The sequence below is a fragment of the Aquarana catesbeiana genome, linkage group LG04, assembly GCF_042186555.1.
Source record: "Aquarana catesbeiana isolate 2022-GZ linkage group LG04, ASM4218655v1, whole genome shotgun sequence".
Lineage (NCBI taxonomy): Eukaryota > Metazoa > Chordata > Amphibia > Anura > Ranidae > Aquarana > Aquarana catesbeiana.
The window spans coordinates 254,366,369-254,381,522 of NC_133327.1; positions in this window are offsets into that span (position 1 = coordinate 254,366,369).

Here is a 15,154-nt window from a genome sequence, read left to right on the forward strand (position 1 = left end):
GTGTCAACATGTTCTATCTGCCATCACGGGATATCAATGTACGCGTTTTGTCGGTGCAACCCCTTCCTCGCAACTCAAGTAGCTGAGAGGAAGGGGTTGTACCCTCGAAACACGTCCATTGATCCCCCATGATGGGAGCTAGCGCATGTTGACCTTAGGCATGGGATCAGGAGGGAAATCCCCATTTTGACTCCCAATTTCTGTGCATCTTCAAAATTTGGCTTTCACAGGGGTTACAACACCCCATCTAATGAAGGCAATATCAACACAGTTTGGACATACTAATGTCTGATATTAAAAAATGATCAATCAAATAATTTGTGAAAATAGTCCATGTGAAAAATGTCCAACACCAATATAATATTAAATTGAATGGTGAGAAATTTGTTGTTTGCAACGATCAATAAAAGATGTTCAGGTATCACACTTCCTGTGAGATGAAATGCTTACCAGATAGCAAGCCAAATAAAACAGGTGGCTATAAACCCAGCCTGGGCCTTTGGGGAACCCTTCCGGCTACGTCCTGAACAGAATTCACTCACAGACCGGATCAGATCAGAAATAAACCCAAGAAAAGCATGTGATAAAACACCAGATGATAGATGGAAACAAGGAAGGGATCTGAGGCCGCTTACCAGATTAAATCAAGATTGAAGCATATAACTAGTTAGCAGAAGAAAAAATACCAAGGTGCAGATCTGAGGCCGCTTACCAGATACAGTATGGTTTGGAGCATATGATTATTCAGCAAAAGAACAGATGAAAGGAAAACCAAGGTGCTGCAAGCATAAAAGACCTGCTTACCAGACAGCAGGCTCTTTGATGGCAGATTAGTTATTCACAGAACCGGCTTCCTGACTTGGGGCTACGAGGATCCATTTAGCCATCCATAACTCCAGCTCCACAACACATGTGTAAAGAATGATGATGGCAATAGTGTAATATGTAACAAACTTTTTATTAAATTAAAAAATTTCACTTACAGTATAGCAAGATAAGAAAATCACAACGCCGGCCGGCATACGAACAAACAAACGTCATAGGCTGACGTTCTCCATTGAGAACGTTCCCCATTGAGAACGTCAGCCTATGACGAAACGCGTTTGGGAGGGACGTGCTGACGTCACCACGCTGCTTCACAGAGGACGGGAGTTTGTTCGTATGCCGGCCGGCGTTGTGATTTTCTTATCTTGCTATACTGTAAGTGATATTTTTTAATTTAATAAAAAGTTTGTTACATATTACACTATTGCCATCATCATTCTTTACACATGTGTTGTGGAGCTGGAGTTATGGATGGCTAAATGGATCCTCGTAGCCCCAAGTCAGGAAGCCGGTTCTGTGAATAACTAATCTGCCATCAAAGAGCCTGCTGTCTGGTAAGCAGGTCTTTTATGCGGCTTGCAGCACCTTGGTTTTCCTTTCATCTGTTCTTTTGCTGAATAATCATATGCTCCAAACTATACTGTATCTGGTAAGCGGCCTCAGCTCTGCACCTTGGTATTTTTTCTTCTGCTAACTAGTTACTGTATATGCTTCAATCTTGATTTAATCTGGTAAGCGGCCTCAGATCCCTTCCTTTTTTCCATCTATCATCTGGTGTTTTATCACATGCTTTTCTTGGGTTTATTTCTGATCTGATCCGGTCTGTGAGTGAATTCTGTTCAGGACGTATCCGGAAGGGTTCCCCAAAGGCCCAGGCTGGGTTTATAGCCACCTGTTTTATTTGGCTTGCTATCTGGTAAGCATTTCATCTCACAGGAAGTGTGATACCTGAACATCTTTTATTGATCGTTGCAAACAACAAATTTCTCACCATTTAATTTAATATTATATTGGTGTTGGACATTTTTCACATGGACTATTTTCACAAATTATTTGATTGATCATTTTTTAGCGCAGCTTTTTTGTATATTTGTTTTATTTGTGTAGTTCACTTATAGCTGCAACTTTACATTTTAGATTTCTAGCGCAGTTTTCTTCTTTTTATAATGTCTGATATTGCCTTCAATTTATCAAAGTTGAACTTTGTAAGATCCTGATTTGTGTATTGTTTTATGTTTTGAAAAACATGCCTGTTTACCACAAAAAAAGGATATTTCTACTGTCCCAAAAAATATATATATATTCCAAACAATATGTTGGTTTGTTCAAAAACCCTTTTCTAAATGCACATGTGAATGTGCACAGAGTAAAAAATTTTCTACTCAACAATGTGTGGCTTCTTCTTTCAATGCTCAATAGCAGTTTTTTGCTTAAGTTGGTGTTTACAGTGACAATGGGGGTTATTTCCTAAAGGCAAATCCACTTTGCACTACAAGTGCACTACAAGTGCACTTTCAGTGCAGTTTCAAGTGCACCTTTGCAGTGCAAAGTGGATTTTCCTTTAGTAAATAACACCCACAGTGCTTTATAATTTGCATAAATCAGGCCATTATCATCACTCCAAAAAATTCAGGGTGCTGAAAATGATGAATATTATTATAATTAATGCATTACATACATTAACAACAAAAAGAAGGTGTGTGTGTAGCAGACCCACGACATAAATAATAGTTAGCTGAAGAAGAGATTGTTACCTCATGTATCAAAGAAATTACGTTGGAACTATTGAAGAAAATGGCCAAAAAAAAAACATTGGAGAACCTAGGAGACAGCTAAAAGAAACACAAGCAGTAAATCAAAGGAAATATTTTTCATTTTAAAATACAAATTTACTTTAAAAATACATTTATTTAAATACATATAATGCGATGTTAAAGGATAAAACTTACCCTAATATAGTCCTTCTGCAGGACCTAAATGATGGCAGAACAGGTCTCTGGAATAATCATCCCCAGAGCCTGGGGGAGGATGCCTGTCGAGAACTTGATGTCCTGCAGACTTCTCCCCATCGCCAAGTACCGCAAGGTGGCGACGAGCCTCTGCTTGGGAGTGATGGCTTGCCGCATGCAGGTGTCCTGCTTCCTAATATAAGGGGACAGCAAAACCAACAGATGGTGAAAACCGGGGTCCGTCATCCGGAGAAAATTCCTGAAATCATCAGGATTATTCTCACGAATCCCCCGCAACAAAGGCATATGAGAGAATTGGTCACACTAGAGCAAACAATTCTTCGTCCATGAACTCCTCCTCGCCCTGTTCATGGACTGGACTTAGGTCAAAGTAAGAACCCCAACACCAAGCCCCTGCACAGCGCAAACTGTACGATGAGTACCCGCAACATGGCTTCAAAATGGTCGGCTGGTCAGAACGAACAGAACGCACTGAAAATCAGAAAGGCATGAGAAGAGCAAGCTGAAAATCAGAAACAAGCAGACAAGAATGCACTGAAAATCAATTACGTAATATAAAAATATGCACTGAAAACCAGATACAAACCCACAAGCACAAACTGAAGAGCAGTAACAAACTGAAAATCACAAGGCTGAAAAATCGCTAATCGTCTCTCACCAAACTTCTACTAACACGAGATAAACACGAGATTAGCAGAAGGAGCCCAAAGGGTGGCGCACTGGCTATTGACCGTCCTCTTTATAGTGCCATTGTACGTGTTGTACGTCAGCGCGTTCTTGACGATCGGAACTTTCTACAACATTTGTGCAACCATGTGTATGCAAGACGAGCTTGAGGCAACATCCGTCAGAAAAAAATCCCAGGATTTCGTTGTCGGAATGTCCGATCATGTGTACGCAGCACAACAGTAAAGAACCCTCTACGTTGTTTAAGGTTAAACCTCTTTTCTTCTAATTTTAATGAGTGGCCACGGGTCTTGTTAAACTCCCTTCCTGCGAAAACGTTTTATCCCTATTGTGGGGTCACCAGTACGGTATTTGTAAATTGAAATCATATCCCCTCTCAAGTGTCTCTTCTCCAGAGAGAATAAGTTCAGTGCCCGCAACCTTTCCTCGTAACTAATATCCTCCAGACCCTCTATTAGCTTTGTTGCCCTTCTTTGTACTCGCTACATTTCCAGTACATCCTTCTTGAGGACTGGTGCCCAGAACTGGACAGCATACTCTAGGTGCGGCCGGGCCAGAGTCTTGTAGAGTGGGAGAATTATCGTTTTATCTCTGGAATTAATCCCCTTTTTAATGCATGCCAATATTCTGTTTGCTTTGTTAGCAGTAACTTGGCATTGCATGCCATTGCTGAGCCTATCATCTACTTTTCCATCCTAGATTCCCCCAGAGGTTCTCCCCCCAATGTATAGATTGCATTCATATTTTTGCCACCCAAATGCATTATTTTACATTTTTCTACATTGAACCTCATTTGCCATGTAGTTGCCCACCCCATTAATTTGTTCAGATCTTTTTGCAAGGTTTCCACATCATGCGGAGAAGTTATTGTCCTGCTTAGCTTAGTATCATCTGCAAATACAGAGATTGAACTGTTTACCCCATCCTCCAGGTCGATTATGAACAAATTAAACAGGATTTGTCCTAGCACAGAACCCTGGGGGACCCCACTACCCACCCCTGACCTTTCCGAGTACTCCCCATTTATCACCACCCTTTGAACTCGCCCTTGAAGCCAGTTTTCAATCCATGTATTCACCCTATGGTCCATGCCAACAGACCTTATTTTGTACAATAAACGTTTATGGGGAACTGTGTCAAATGCTTTTGCAAAATCCAGATACACCATGTCTATGGGCCTTCAATTATCTAGATGGCAACTCACCTCCTCATAGAAGGTTAATAGATTGGTTTGGCAAGATTCATGAATCCATGCTGATTACTGCTAATGATACCGTTCTCATTACTAAAATCTTGTATATAGTCCCTTATTATCCCCTCCAAGCGTTTACATACTATTGATGTTAGGTTAACTGGTCTGTAATTCCCAGGGATGTATTTTGGGCCCTTTTTAAATATTAGTGCTACATTGGCTTTTCTCCAATCAGCTGGTACCATTCCAGTCAGTAGACTGTCAGTAAAAATTAGGAACAATGGTCTGGCAATTACTTGACTGAGTTCCCTAAGTACTCTCGGGTGCAAGCCATCTGGTCCCGGTGATTTAATAATGTTAAGTTTCCCAGTCCCTTTTTTACTGTTTACATACTTAAAGAATTTCTTGGGATTTTTTTGGCTCTCCTCCGCTATGTGTCTTTCATGTTCTATCTTAGCCGTCCTTATTGCACCCTTACATTTCCTGTTGCATTCTTTATAAAGTCTGAATGCTGAGGATGATCCCTCAACCCTGTATTTTTTGAAGGCCTTCTCCTTTGCTTTTATATGCATTTTTACATTGGAGTTAAGCCATCCAGGAGTTTTGTTCGCTCTTTTAAATTTATTACCCAATGGGATGCATTGGCTAATGCCCTTATTTAATATACTCTTAAAGCAAACCCACCTCTACTCCGTGTTCTTTGTTCCTAAGATTTTATCCAAATTTATGCCTTCTAACAAGGTTCGTAGCTTAGGAAAGTTGGCTCTTTTGAAATTCAGTGTCTTTGTATTCCCCTTATGTTTCCTATTTGTGTGATTTATACTGAAGCCAATTGACCTGTGTTCGCTATTACCTAAATTGCCCCGTATATCCACATTTGTGATCAGTTCTGTATTGTTGGTAATCAGTAGATCCAGTAACGCTTTATTTCTAGTTGGTGCATCTACCATCTGACCCATAAAATTGTCCTGCAAGACATTTAGGAACTGGCGAGCCAGTCTATGTCTGGATAATTAAAATCCCCCATTATGATAACACTTCCCATCCTTGCTGTTAATCCAATTTGTGATAGGAGATCTGTCTCCCCTTCCTCCCTCAGGTTAGGGGGCCTATAGCATACTCCCAGTATTATTTTCCCCTTAGATTCATCCCTTTGGAGCTCTACCCATAAGGATTCCACCTCCTCCCTAGCTCCCTTAGTGATGTCATCTCTCACATTCACTTGTACATTATTCTTGATATATAGGCATACCCCTCCCCCTTTTTTACCCTCTCTTTCCTTGCGATAAAGGGTATACCCATGAATGGTTGCCAGCCAATCATCTGGTCTCTGAAACTCCCACAAAATCCAAATTCTTCTTGTACAACAGTATCTATAGTTCACCCATCTTGTCCGCCAGGCTCCTGGCATTGGTGAACATGCCACGTAGTTTAGACTGGTCGCATGTTATCCTCTTATTGGGTGTTCAGAGTTTGCAACTAGGACTTGCTACTATACTTACCTTGGGTTTGGTCAACCTATCACTAATGCCTCCAATACTACCCTCTGGATTATGTTCCGCACTGACTACCTCTACCTCTGGACCCTCCCCCTGTCGCCTAGTTTAAAAACCCCTCTAACTTTTTGGCCATCTTCATTCCCAGCTAATCTGCACCCTCCTCATTTAGGTGCAGTCCATCCCTTCTATAGTACTGGTTATCGACTGAGAAGTCGGCCCAGTCCTCCAGGAACCCAAACCCCTCCTTACTACACCAGCTTTTCAGCCACTTGTTTACTTCCCTAATCTCCCTCTGCCTTTCTGGTGTGGCTCAATGTACCGGTAGTATTCCTGAGAATACTACCCTGGAGGTTCTTTTCCTCAATTTAGCTCCCAAGTCCCTAAAATCATTCTTTAGGACACTCCATCTGCCTCTGACTTTGTCATTGGTGCCAACATGCACCATGACAGCCAGGTCTTCCCCAGCCCCTCCCAGTAATCTGTCCACGAGATCTGTGGTGTGCCGAACCCGAGCGCCCGGTAGACAACATACAGTTCTGCACTTCAGGTCTTTGTTACAGATTGGCCTCTCTGCCTTCTAAGAATTGAGCCCCCTACCACCAGAATCTGTCTTTCCGTTCCCTTCGATTCCCCCCCACTCTCACTGGAGGAGTTCTTCCCCTGGCAGCTAGAAGAGTCCCTCAGCTCCAGCAATGCTGGTCCCTGACTGGTTTCACCAATGTCACTCAATGGAGCATACTTATTGGGATGCTCCAGCCCTGGATCGGCCTCTTCCTGGCACTCCCCCTCTACCCTTCCTGACTGTCACCCATCTACTTTTTCCTAATGCCTGCACCTCTTTGTCTCCACCTGCCTCTGTGCTGGCCGGCACCTGCCGTGCACGTTCCTGGCTCTCCTTTAGTATGGAGGGACTTCTCAGTGCTGACAGTTGCTTCCCCAGATTCAGAACCTGGGCTTCCAGGGAAACAATGTGCTTACATTTTGCACAGCAGTATTCACCCTTGATCGGATGATCAAGGAACGCATACATGCCGCAAGATGTACAACGAGTTGCCTCTCCACACCCGCCTGGCATCGTACCTAATAATTTAATGAGGATTGGGGATTGGGGTTGGGGATTATACACTGTCCAAATTACCTAACAACTAGCTTCCTGACACTAATACTCAACAAGACAATACACAGGTACTCAACAAGACAATACACAGGTACTCGCAGACCTACGTGCACCCGTAGACCTACGTGCACCCACAGACCTACGTGCACTATGTGCAGACCTAAGTACACTCGCAGATCCACTGGCAGACCTAGGTGCAGACCTACGTGCAGACCTACATACACTCGCAGACCTACGTGCACCCGCAATACACAAGTACACAGTACACAATACACAAGTACTAACGATCCACACACACACTACTCAGGCAACACTCAGGTACTCACACCACACAGGTACTATGACCCTGTTATAACCTTCTGTTTTGAAACTCTGGTTTTAACTCACCACTTAGACCAATTCTACTAACTCTGGTTTTTAACTCATCACTTAGTCCAGTTCCACTTGGACAGAGTCCCAGCAAGCTCAAAGATGAGCGGGCTCACAATGAGTTCTACAGAAGGTTATATAGGCCTCAAGCACCTGTGACCATTTAACCACTCCCCTTAATTAGTAGGCTGAAGGAAGCAAAGAAAAAAAAAAAAGCTGTTTTAAAAGTGTCAGAAAAAGGTGTTAAAAAGCTACAAGGAAAAGCCCCAAAAAGAACCTAAAAATGCAACCTAGCAATCACCAGCATTAAAAAAGCAAAGCTTGTTCACTCTCCACTCAAGGTCCCCACTGTTTAGCTTCCAACCAGCAGTCTGGCAATTTCACATGTGCTCTACACAAGGTTACAAGCACCTGTGACCAATAAACCACTCCGCCTAAAGTTAAAGAATGTTCACCAATATAGAAAATGGCTGAACACTATAGGCCAGTGATGATGAACCTTGGCACCCCAGATGTTTTGAAACTACATTTCCCATGATGCTCATGCACTCTGCAGTGTAGTTGAGCATCATGGGAAATGTAGTTCCAAAACATCTGGGGTGCCAAGGTTCGCCATCACTGCTATAAGCAAATAACATTTGACCAAAAGGGGAGGAAACTTCTCCCAAGTCTTTTATAGGCAAGAGGAGGGGTCTACTCACAGGATATCTATGAAACTGGGAGTGGGCTACCTTTACATGAATCATGAGACAGGCCTGCAGAAAATGAAATTATAGTAATATGGTCCTTTAAACAGCTGTGAATTGACAATACATAAGCACAAATGGCAATTCTGACAATACATGGGCTACAAATGGGCAATCATATACAGGCAATAATGAAAATATGCAGGCTCCAAATGGGCAATGTGATCAAATATATGAAAGCAACAGATAGTCAACTGTTACAGTACATGTCCAAACAGGAAATAGTGAGAATATGTGGGCAACAAATAGGCTGATGTTACAAAACAGAGGAAACAAATGGGCAATCAGGACCATGTTCAGACAGCAAAAGGAACAATCATGACAATATACAGACAAAAACATAATATTTTACCTAACTTCAAAGAAGGTAGAGACTTCCCAGACCCTCTACCATGCTGCTGCGTAGTTAACTGAAACTGCCATTAGCAATCCAAATTTTGGGTCTCAATTGAACATGAATTTATAAATTTTCCCTTGTGGGTGCACCTTGGGAAGGCTACTCTAGTAAATAACATCCTCTGCTTGACCCCACATTAAACGTATTTGCTAAACTTTTGTGAAAAGTTACCCTAATTTCATAACCAACCATGGTGACAGAGCTGATAAAATCTGGATACATTAGAACATATACTGCATGAAACATTTTATCTCCAATTCTTGGTGGCAAATCCCCATCGATTGCAACAAGAACCTGAATTGCGACATTTGGGTTTCTGGAGACTTGTTATGAAAACCAGAGTAATCTGATGCAGTTTGAAGAGCTATGCTATGAACAAAGCCCCATGACAGGTACACTATCTAGATCATACCAAATGCTTTTATCTAAACATCAAATCAGATCCCTTTCCCATTCAAAAAATGGTCACAATTTCTAATGGTGATTTATTAACTCACAAACATTACCTTGATAATACCTTGATAATAGCTCAGCAGCAGCATGCCTACCTCACCTTACATGAATTCCTAGATATAGGAAATAATTTTTGATTCACCACCTTAATGCACCAAAAGCCTGCATTCCATGCAATTGGAAGAAACCTAGCCCACCCTCCATTGCCCAATGGTAGTTCAAGATAAATGACACAATGCAAATGAAAGATCTGACCACCTCACCTAAAACAGGTCAGATCTTAAAAAAAAAAAAAAAAAAATTGTATTGGGTACAATTTTGATGCCTTTCCGATTATGATGAAGCCACATAGAAGCAGAATGAAAGGAGACTAGGCCAACAATACCTTGCAAATAATAGAAAAGAAAAAAAAAGGACACCAATTATCTTGTGCAATTAAAGCAGAACTCCGGACAATTTTTTTTTTCCAAGTTTGCCATCCATGTTCTTCTGAGCTCTGTAGTACCTCTGTAATAGGCTGCTGAACTTGCTGAAAAAACGTTATTGCCTGCTGACATCCTGTTTGTAAGACCTTTGGCTGCTATCCCTCTCCTCAGCTCAGCCAGCGGTCTGGCATGTCCCCTTGTAGTCCTCTAAAAACCGAGCAGGGAAGAAGCAGACATGTTGTGGGTGGAAGGGGTCTCACAGCCCCCGGGCTGTGCCGTCCATGGAGGAGGTGTCCTTCTCCTCTCTCCTCCCTCTTTCTCCTCCCTGCCAGCAATCCGCCCCTCCACAACGCCCCCCCACCCCACCGCCCCCCCGCCTGCTATCTCTGTGCAGAGCAGGGATTATTATTAGAAATTAATTGTATGACACAGCAGGGATCTCCGCTGTGTCACGTATAGTATATCAGAACACCGATCGCTGATGTCCGGGAGATCCCCGCTGTGTCATACGAGCAATTTCTAATAATAATCCCCGCTCTGCACTGGTGATGGTCCCTGACAAGCTGCACTGGTGGGACAGACATGCTGCACTTGTGGTCCCTGACATTTGGCTCTGGTGGTCCCAGACATTCGGCACTGGTGGTGGTCCCTGACATTCGGCTCTGGTGGTGGTCCCTGACATTCGGCTCTAGTGGTGGTCCCTGACATTCGGCTCTAGTGGTGGTCCCTGACATTCGGCTCTAGTGGTGGTCCCTGACATTCGGCTCTGGTGATCCCTGACATTTGGCTCTGGTGGTCCCTGACATTTGGCTCTGGTGGTCCCTGACATTTGGCTCTGGTGGTGGTCCCTGACATTTGGCTCTGGTGGTGGTCCCTGACATTTAGCTCCAGTGGTCCCTGACATTTGGCTCTGGTTGTGGTCCCTGACATTCAGCTCTGGTGGTCCCTGACATTCGGGACTGGTGGTGGTCCCAGACATTCGGCACTGGTGGTGGTCCCGGACATTCGGCTCTGGTGGTCCTTGACATTTGGCTCTAGTGGCCCCTGACATTTGGCTCTAGTGGTGGTCCCTGACATTTGGCTCTGATGGTGGTCCCTGACATTTGGCTCTGATGGTGGTCCCTGACATTTGGCTCTGGTAGTCCCTGACATTTGGCTCTGGTGGTGGTCCCTGAAATTCGGCTCTGGTGGTCCCTGACATTCGGCACTGGTGGTGGTCCCTGACATTCGGCTCTGGTGGTCCCTGACATTCAGCACTGGTGGACACTGACACTTTGCACTGCTTTGCAGAATGAGGGGTGTAATTTATGTTGAAGTGGGCGAGTTCACAATTACATGTACAAGCCTAGTGTACCTCCCACATTCACTCCCATCCCAAAGATTCATGGGAAATCTAGGCTGATTACAGTTAGAGAGAGAGAGAAGAGGATATGATGCAATCACTGTTCTAAGAGATCCTCCCTGCCAGAAAAGATGATGCATTTTTTTAATCACAAAACTGACTTCCTGAAAATTAAATCAGTCATATCTCTTAAACGGTAAAATGTAATAACTGTTTAGTGTTTTGTGGCAATGGGTGTACTAATGGGGGGATTTTATGAAAATCCCAGATTTCTGCTTTAATCACTTTATTAACCTTTTGATGTCCGCGCTATAGCCGAATGACGGCTACAGCGTGGACCTGAATTTCCAGGAGGCCGTCATAGGACGTCCTCCCCTTTTCGCGCTCCCCACACACGCCCGCGCTGTGATCACTGAGTCACCGAGACTCGGGTGATCACCGATCCGAGTAAGGGGCCGATCCCGACCCCTTACCACTTGATCAGCTGTCAGCCAATGACAGCTGATCACGTGTGTAAACAAAAGCTCGGTAATCGTTTTCTTTTCTCCTCACGCTTACAGCGTGAGGAGAAAAAAAAGACGATTACCAGCTTATGTTCAAGGGACATCGGTCCCGAAGAGGAAGGAAGGAGGCACATCTGCCTCCTCCTCTGCCTCCTCTGTGCCAATCAGTATCCCCTGCCAGTGCCACCTGCCAGTGCCCACAGTGCCACCTATTAATGTCCATGAGTGACACCTATCAATGCTCACAAGTGCCACCTATCAATGCCCACCAGTGGTGCCAATCAGTGCCTCATCAGTGCCACCTAGCAGTGCTGCCTTTCAGTGTAACCTACCAGTGCTGATCAGTGCCCATCACTGCCACCTATCAGTGCCCATCACTGCCACCTATCAGTGCACATTACTGCCAGCTATCAGTGCCACCTATCAGTGCCACCTATTAGTGCCACCTATTAGTGCCACTTCTCAGTACCCACCAATGCCACCTATCAATGCCCTTCAGTGCCACCCATCAGTGCCACCTTTCAGTGTCACCTCTCAGTGCACACCAGTGCCGCCTATCAGTGCCCACCAGTGCTGCCCATCGGTGCCCACCAGTGCCGCCCATCGGTGCCCATCAGTGCAGCCTATCAGTGCCCATCAGTACACCCTTTATCAACGTACATCAATGAAGGAGAAAAATTACCTGTTTGCAAAATTTTATAACAAAATATACAAAAATATATATATATTTTTTTTCTAATTCAGTCTTTTTAAATTTTTTTTAACAAAAAATAAAAACTGTAGAGGTAATCAAATACAACCAAAAGAAAACTCTATTTTTGGGGAAAAAAAATGATAAAAATTTCATTTGGGTACAGTGTTGTATGACCGCGCAATTGGCATTTAAATTGCGACAGCGCTGAAAGCTGAAAATTGGTCTGGACAGGAGGGGGGTTTAAGTGCCCAGTAAGCAAGTGGATAAAATAAATAGAACTAAATTAGATTGCACTCACATTTGTCAGTAGAAGGGATGGGAAGAGCATTGCACAGCCTCATAGCAGGAAAGGATGCAACCTGGCACCATGCTCATCACTTCTACTGACAAATGTGAGTGCAATCTAATTTGGTTTTATTCAGTTCAAAAAAGTGATTACGGTATTTATTGGCGTATAACACGCACTTTTTTCCTCTTAAAATCAGGGGAAAATTGTGGGTGCGTGATATACGCCGATCCCTGCTGTCTCTGAGGGAAGAGGAGCGAGCGCCGCTGAATTACACAGAGCCGCAATCTCCTGTGTACCCGGCGCTCCATCATGTGCAGCCACGCCTCCTAGCCCCACATTGGACCACTGTTCTATCTATCATATGAGCAGGGCCAGGGGGCATGGCTGTGATTGACAGAGCACTGGGTACACAGTAGATCCCGGCTCTGTGTGCCCATACATTCATTTTATATTAGAGTTCAATTTTGGAAATCATGCTTGGGCACAGCTGAAAGATAACACCCTTTTGTGTATTCTCTGCCCCTTGTGTCCTGGATTGTTTTAATAGAAAGGAATACTGTGCTACGAAGATATCATGTGCTCTGCTTTATATATAGAAATAGTTTTCAGCTGTACAGACCACCACACAAGTGCAATGAGAAATGGGCTTTTGTGTGTTGTGACCCCTTTCAAAAACTCCTGCTCTCCCTTTCCCTACACAGATACCTTGATGATTTTAGCCACAAATGTGCACAGGTGGGAATAAGAGTATGGATGAGTTTAGTTTCACAACTACTATGTTTCATGCCAAAAGCTCTACATTCAGGGTTCACAGACCTGTCAAAATTTTGTGGGAAATCCCCATCCTGACCATAATGCATTCCCTGTCCTTTAAACGTAGATCAGCTTGCTTAAAAGGGCCAATAAGCAGGCCCGGATTTACTCCCTTTGCCGCCCCAAGGCTGGGTCCTTCAATGCCGCCGCCACACACACACACACACACACCACGTCCTTTATCGATGACTTCTACAATAGATCAATTAAAAACATATCTCCATACACGAAAACACTGAAAATAACTGGCTTTAATTGTACAGACTAAAAATACTTCAGGGTAAGCGCGCGAGGGGTAAGGATTTTTCGCAGGCAATTTTTCAAGGCAATGGCTGGTGTTAGTGCTTCAATCATCCCCGGCACCATGGTTGTTATGGTGTCAGGATGATTGAAACACATTACTTCTATCATTACATTGTAATATAAACTGAAATAGTTCAACTCACCAGAATGCAGAATCATTGGGAGCCCTGAGCGTGTCACTTGCCACCATCTCTTGTCACTTGCCACTATGCCTGCCACCAGATGGGGATGTCACTTGCGACGCTGCCTGCCACCAGATGGGGATGTCACTTGCGACGCTGCCTGCCACCAGATGGGGATGTCACTTGCGACGCTGCCTGCCACCAGATGGGGATGTCACTTGCCACCATGCCTGCCACCAGATGGGGATGTCACTTGCCACGCTGCCTGCCACCAGATGGAGATGTCACTTGTTACACTGCCTGCCACCAGATGGGGATGTCACTTGCTACACTGCCTGCCACCAGATGGGGATGTCACTTGCCACCATGCCTGCCACCAGATGGAGATGTCACTTGCCACGCTGCCTGCCACCAGATGGGGATGTCACTTGCTACACTGCCTGCCACCAGATGGGGATGTCACTTGCCACCATGCCTGCCACCAGATGGGGATGTCACTTGCCACGCTGCCTGCCACCAGCTGGGGATGTCACTTGCCACGCTGCCTGCCACCAGCTGGGGATGTCACTTGCCACGCTGCCTGCCACCAGATGGGGGATGTCACTTGCCACGCTGCCTGCCACCAGATGGAGATGTCACTTGCCACGCTGCCTGCCACCAGATGGGGATGTCACTTGCCACACTGCCTGCCACCAGATGGAGATGTCACTTGCCACGCTGCCTGCCACCAGATGGGGATGTCACTTGCCACGCTGCCTGCCACCAGATGGGGGATGTCACTTGCCACGCTGCCTGTCACCAGATGGGGATGTCACTTGCCACGCTGCCTGCCACCAGACGGAGATATCACTTGCTACACTGCCTGCCACCAGATGGGGATGTCACTTGCTACACTGCCTGCCACCAGATGGAGATGTCACTTGCTACACTGCCTGCCACCAGATGGAGATGTCACTTGCTACACTGCCTGCCACCAGATGGGGATGTCACTTGCTACACTGCCTGCCACCAGATGGGGATGTCACTTGCTACACTGCCTGCCACCAGATGGAGATGTCACTTGCTACACTGCCTGCCACCAGATGGGGATGTCACTTGCCACACTGCCTGCCACCAGATGGAGATGTCACTTGCCACGCTGCCTGCCACCAGATGGGGATGTCACTTGCCACACTGCCTGCCACCAGAAGGGGATGTCACTTGCCACCAGATGGGGATGTCCCTTGCCACCAGATGGGGATGTCCCTTGCCAATGTTGCCATGCTGCCTGCCATCAGGAGGAGGGCGGAACAGCGGTGCGGGTAATAGGAGATGTCATCTTTCTCCCACGCCGCCGCACCGCTGACACTACTAGCTAATCTCAATTTTTTTAAAAATGGCGCCGAGCGGCGCAATCACGCTACTGCGC